The following is a 6392-nucleotide window of genomic DNA, read 5'->3' as shown; positions in this document are numbered from 1 at the left end:
ACAAAAGATGGTTGCAATCATTTAAACTTTACAATTTGCTCAAATTATGATAGAAATGAATCATTTTCCTTAACTTTTCGGTTTTCTTGCACCCTATTTCGCCATAGTGTACCAGTTATGGATAATCCCATAAGGAATGCATGTAAATAGTGGGAAGTGGAACCCAAATTAACAAATATGTCCACAGCTGGTACAGGGTTCCTATCATTAGAACACGCCGTAATAAAAACTAAAAGTAGTTTTGGCTCCGTTTCTATATTTTTCTTGTAAAGTATGAAAACTTATCAATCATTTCACATATCGATGACATTTGTCGGTCTTCTTCTTATTTTTGTAGAAATAGTTTTCCTTAGGTAGTGCGATAACTGGTACAGGCACCCTAAATGATGATTAAAGAGCCATTGCTATTCGAAAACTGAAAATACCTCTGCATTTTACACAGGGTTTAGACGTCATTCAGAAGAATGAATTATTACATTCAAAGAAATATTATGGAAATTTCAAGAATGTTTTAGCAAAAGTGAAGCCCAATTAGTCAAATATGATTCGAGTTACATTTTAAACCTATATTCACCCTCATGTCTACCATGCATGCCTAAAACAGTAACGGGTTACACTCTGGATATGGTTTCGACTATAACACCCATACGAACTATGTCCAGCTGTTTGTTGTAGACAATGCATACCCCAAAGGTAGCGTCGCAATTCCATTCCAGGGCACAAGGCATGGTTTACCGACACGCATTTTACTACGCTATGCATTCTGTTTATTTGTGTATTCGTTCAGACAGTCAGCCGGCCCGGTCGGCCACTCACTGAATGGGGCGGCCAGCATTTTCATTAGTTGATGATGGTACAATATGGAATGGAAAGTGTATAGGTAGCTAACACCGTGCACCACTACTGTCTGTGTCAGCAAGCACCGGAAGTGCAACGGAGCGTAGCGCAAAAAGTAGAGGCAAAACTAACCAACTGCTGTGCTGTGGATAAATGGCAAAAGATAAGCAAAAAGTAGAGAATTAAAACATCCAATACTCAGTCACAAAAATCTTAATTGTTGTAGGCTGTTATGTTTCCCTTCACCACACACATTGCGAAACAGAAAATCACTCGTTGGTACTTTCTTCGAGCTACGGATCAATGCAATTATTATTACACAACGCACGGATATGGCCACTAGCAAATGTATTCTTCTCTCGTAAATTTTCAGCCAAATTGATTCTCTAATTAGTTGTACATAACGAATTAAACTGCGTACAACTACCCTAATAATAGAATTCGAATGATTTACCCTTTCGTATTCTTGTTCGTCGGTGAGTCCGGAACATCAAACAACACTTAATCTCAACCAGTTTGCAATTAATCACCGTAATGTTCGATGTGCCTTCCATTTGCTAATAAATAACATGTTCTCAGAATCAAACATTGTCATGTGCTGCCGAGTCGATTGATGATGATAAGTACTGTGAATTACACACTGGACCGCTGAGTTGGTCCATAATTTGCGTTTGTTCTATTATACAGTGGAACAGTGAAGTGAACACAACACACAAAATATGCGGTCAGTGCACAGCACATTATGTCAAGATGAAAATTAATGCCGGCAGACGCACGAAGTGGTGATGGCAGCGCGTGTGGTTGATGGCGCCAGCCATCATCAAACCTTAAATTTCGAACAAGTGGTGCGCTCTGTCACCGACTCATCGACCGTGGCAAACGGTCGGTCGGTCGACCGACAGTATAACCGAAGCCGAAATCAATCATCAAATCGCGCGGCAAGACGAGAAATAGACACAACGTAGGTTATTTAATAGCGACGACAAGTCCGCGGCAAATCTGTAACAAAAATCGATCCTCCTTGACCGGAACGAGACGAATTTATAATAAGTGATAATTATTCCAAGATTAATGGGATGTGGAACCATTGCCTTGTAGCTTGTTTTTCTGCGACAGAAAACATACAAACAACATTTCGTTGAGCCAAGAGGAGCAAAGCTATGACGAAGAAAATTGTACATTGGGGAAACCGCTTCAATTTTTTTTACAGCGATGGATCTGTCTGTTAATCAATTTAGACTATTTTTTGTTGATATTACTTTCACTTTCTCCATATTATGTGTTTGTATTTGTGGTGTACTAATTGACAAGAAAATTGACCTTTAGTTAACAAAGTGCCGAGAGCTTTTTCACCCAAAATCAGTTTCATAAATATGTCGGTGTTCTGTGTTGTCCATTATCTAATAGTCTTTAGGAAATGCGAGAGCAGCTCTTGGTTAATACTCGAAATTTTCTGTTACAGGGCAATATAGCATAAACAATACCATATTTTTTAATGTTTTGATTTGAAATAATAATAGACAAAACTAATACACGCAAAACCAAGCAAATTGGTCCATGGAATGAAAAAAGAAAGTAATATGGATTGAGCTCACCAAATTTATCTGGAAACTGCTTGTTTATTACTATTGAATGTGCGAAATGAAAGCACGACAATTCGAACAGTATCATAGTTATCAATAATCAACAAACTCTGATCCTAACAACTAGATGAGTATAGAACCATAACACAGGAAACATTAGGATTCAAAACAATCATCTCAATGTTCAGAATGGCCTAAAAAAACGCGAAAACATCCACATTAAACATTATTCGCCTCCTTTAATCGATAAGTCTCGCATTTATTTCATTGGATAATACAGTCGAGACCGTAATCTAACAATGGCAACAATAAAGACAAGGTCTTTAGACGTTCGTTGGCGATTCGGACAAGTAAAAAAATGTCATACAAATTAAGGGACATTTACATGAACATGTCGTTTTGGTAGGAAAATCCACCGCAAATTCTTGCAGGAATTCTCTTGAAGGAATTTATGATGATTTTTGAAAAGAATAGTAAAAGGAATTCTATGATGAGTCGTTGGTCTTATTCTTGATATCATTTGTGAAGGAATCTCTGAAGAAATTCTTTAAAAAAAACTGTTATCGCACATAGAGAGTTCGGGAAGTCCGGGGGGATATCGGTCCCTACATAAAACACTTAATTTCGCGGTTGAACTGAACGTTTTATTTATTCGAACAGAACAACTACACTTCATTCGGTCGTACGGAGTACTGATAGCAGCGGTAATGTATTTCTAACTTGCTAACTATTTAGCATACATTACAGTCGGGTCTCCTATAAGACGCTGCCACCCACTTTACGCCCACCATATTTCACAGGTTGTCTTTCAACCAATTTAGTTCATTTTCGGTATGTAACTAGCCTATAATATCGGTGGCTGGGTATACACAGGATATTTATGCGGCAAAAACTGTAGTTAATTCTAGTGATTCAGAGAGTGAGTGATCACATCACGGTGTGTCTGGTGGACAACATTATTTTAAAAAAATCGGTATCGCTAAAATACCCACCAAACGAAAGCTAAGGGTCCCACCTTTCATTTGAGACTTAAATGAGAAAGTTCTATCGGCGGGTCTAGAACATTTTTTTTTTGAAATAGTGTGATGTTTTTTGTATTTTCTCGAAGTACTAAGTAATAACGAAAAACAGTTTGTCCATTGCACTAAGGGCCAGAATCGCAATCTAGCGGAACTAAATTAATTGCTCCAAAACGAAGCATTTTCGATACATGGTGTCTTCGATAAAGTTGTTTGACATCAGCAGGGGCATCTATGTCTTAGAACGTAGTAGTTCGCAACTCGTCCGCATAGGTGGGGCCACCATCTAACTTCTTTGTTTTACGTCCTAGAGACTTGGCGTTTTCGGCAAAGTTGTTTATTTTGGCAAAATGAACAACTCTTTCTCAGACGTCAAAATTCCACAGCCTACTGTTTTCGAGTTATTTAAAAAATAAAAACTAATCAATGAAAAAACAGTTTTTAAGCTAATTTTGACATTTTTACCAGAAACCATGTGAATTTAATTTTTTTCCTAATGCATATGGGTCAAGCCAATCACATTGTACGGGAATATGTTGAATATTAACATTAAAAATTTAAAATAAAAATACAAAGTCGAAAAAACCGTGTGAATTTCAAGCCTTAATATCTCACAAAGCGCAAAAAATCGCAACATCAAATTTTCAGCAAATACGAAGCAATACTAGGTGAACATACTGTCAAAAATTTTGAGAGGTATTTTTTGGTGTTTTTGAGATAACAGCTTTTTAGTAACAGTATAAATATAAGTAATGTCAGCATGTAACTTTTTACTGTTACACATTAGAGAGTTTATGTCTTCGAAAAAGTTGTTCATTTTGACTAAATAAACAACTCTATCTTAGACGTCAAAATTCCACGGCCTACTGTTTTCGAATTATTGGATATAAACTAGATTATATTGATAAAAAATGACAATAAAACGCATTTTGATACAATACTATGAACTATTTTTATTTATTGTTTTTACTTTTACGATACATATAAGTTCAAGCAAATGTCAGTTTACTATTGTCAGCATGGGTCGAGATAACTTTTAATTTTATGCATGGTGTTTCATAAGTGTTTTAAGCTTAACCTATTTTGTCAATCATTTTCAATTTTAGAGCGCGAAATATCTTATCGAAAGCTTGTGGATCTGTTTCTGGATAGAAAGGACGTTGATCGAAGATTGTGAAACAGAAGCTCCACGAAACTGACATGTTCATGACCTACTATGTATCGTAAAAGTAAAAACAATAAATAAAAATAGTTCATAGTATTGTATCAAAATGCGTTTTATTGTCATTTTTTATCAATATAATCTAGTTTATATCCAATAATTCGAAAACAGTAGGCCGTGGAATTTTGACGTCTAAGATAGAGTTGTTTATTTAGTCAAAATGAACAACTTTTTCGAAGACATAAACTCTCTAATGTGTAACAGTAAAAAGTTACATGCTGACATTACTTATATTTATACTGTTACTAAAAAGCTGTTATCTCAAAAACACCAAAAAATACCTCTCAAAATTTTTGACAGTATGTTCACCTAGTATTGCTTCGTATTTGCTGAAAATTTGATGTTGCGATTTTTTGCGCTTTGTGAGATATTAAGGCTTGAAATTCACACGGTTTTTTCGACTTTGTATTTTTATTTTAAATTTTTAATGTTAATATTCAACATATTCCCGTACAATGTGATTGGCTTGACCCATATGCATTAGGAAAAAAATTAAATTCACATGGTTTCTGGTAAAAATGTCAAAATTAGCTTAAAAACTGTTTTTTCATTGATTAGTTTTTATTTTTTAAATAACTCGAAAACAGTAGGCTGTGGAATTTTGACGTCTGAGAAAGAGTTGTTCATTTTGCCAAAATAAACAGCTTTGCCGAAGACGCCAAGTCTCTAGGACGTAAAACAAAGAAGTTAGATGGTGGCGCCACCTATGCGGACGAGTTGCGAACTACTACGTTCTAAGAAATAGATGCCCCTGCTGATGTCAAACAACTTTATCGAAGACACCATGTATCGAAAATGCTTCGTTTTGGAGCAATTAATTTAGTTCCGCTAGATTGCGATTCTGGCCCTTAGTGCATTGCCAACATGGCTTTCCGACGGAAGATTTTTTATATGATGTTAACTACACTTCCCACAAGAGCATAATAGTCCCATGTTAATAAAAAAAACAGTAAACAGTAGTCAGTTTCGTGGTTATGGGCAGTAATGCTTAAAAAATTGTTATAGTATCAAGCAGGTGGACATGATGAGTTCAAATTTCAATTTACATGTGTACCACATCATGCTCTAATACTCGTAATTATTATTAAATCACTGTGTTGATCCTTGTAGAGTGCATTTGACAAAACTTTCAATTATAACTTTATTATTTTCTCTATTGCACGATATAAGCACACACAAACAGACGTAACACTCTTAAATAGGGCTTGACACATGCATTTAACGATGAATTCAAATTTCGTTTGATTTCCGCGATTCTTTCACCAGAGGTGCTAATGTTAGATCGCTTTGATGTTTGCAAGTGTACACGTTGCTGAATGATACAAACGAAACTTACAGGAGACATGTATAAAAGTGTCTCAGGTGGGTCACGACACATAATTTGAGAAAGTCGGTCCTACAATAATGGAGCAAAACTTAAATAAAAATTGCGTTGATTTATTTAGTTTTTTTGGTAAAATAGGTACTTTTTTATAATATCTAATTATTATCCGAGATTTTTGGTTCTCAAGGCCGCCAACATAATCGTCATCATTGATAAATCAAAAGCGGTTTTCTCGTCCAATACTGATATTTTCGTATCAAAAATGTATTTACTGTACTGCTGCAGGAGAATGGAGTACAGTGATTATATTTTCAATGCAAACATGAAATCTCCCTTTTGCATCTTTAGCAGAACTGCAACGAGCACTATCTTTTTGCATCATCGGTAGTAGTGCTAGGTCTGCCGCG

Source organism: Aedes albopictus, chromosome 3, assembly GCF_035046485.1.
Source record: "Aedes albopictus strain Foshan chromosome 3, AalbF5, whole genome shotgun sequence".
Classification (NCBI taxonomy): domain Eukaryota; kingdom Metazoa; phylum Arthropoda; class Insecta; order Diptera; family Culicidae; genus Aedes; species Aedes albopictus.
Note: the sequence above shows the minus strand (reverse complement) of the source record.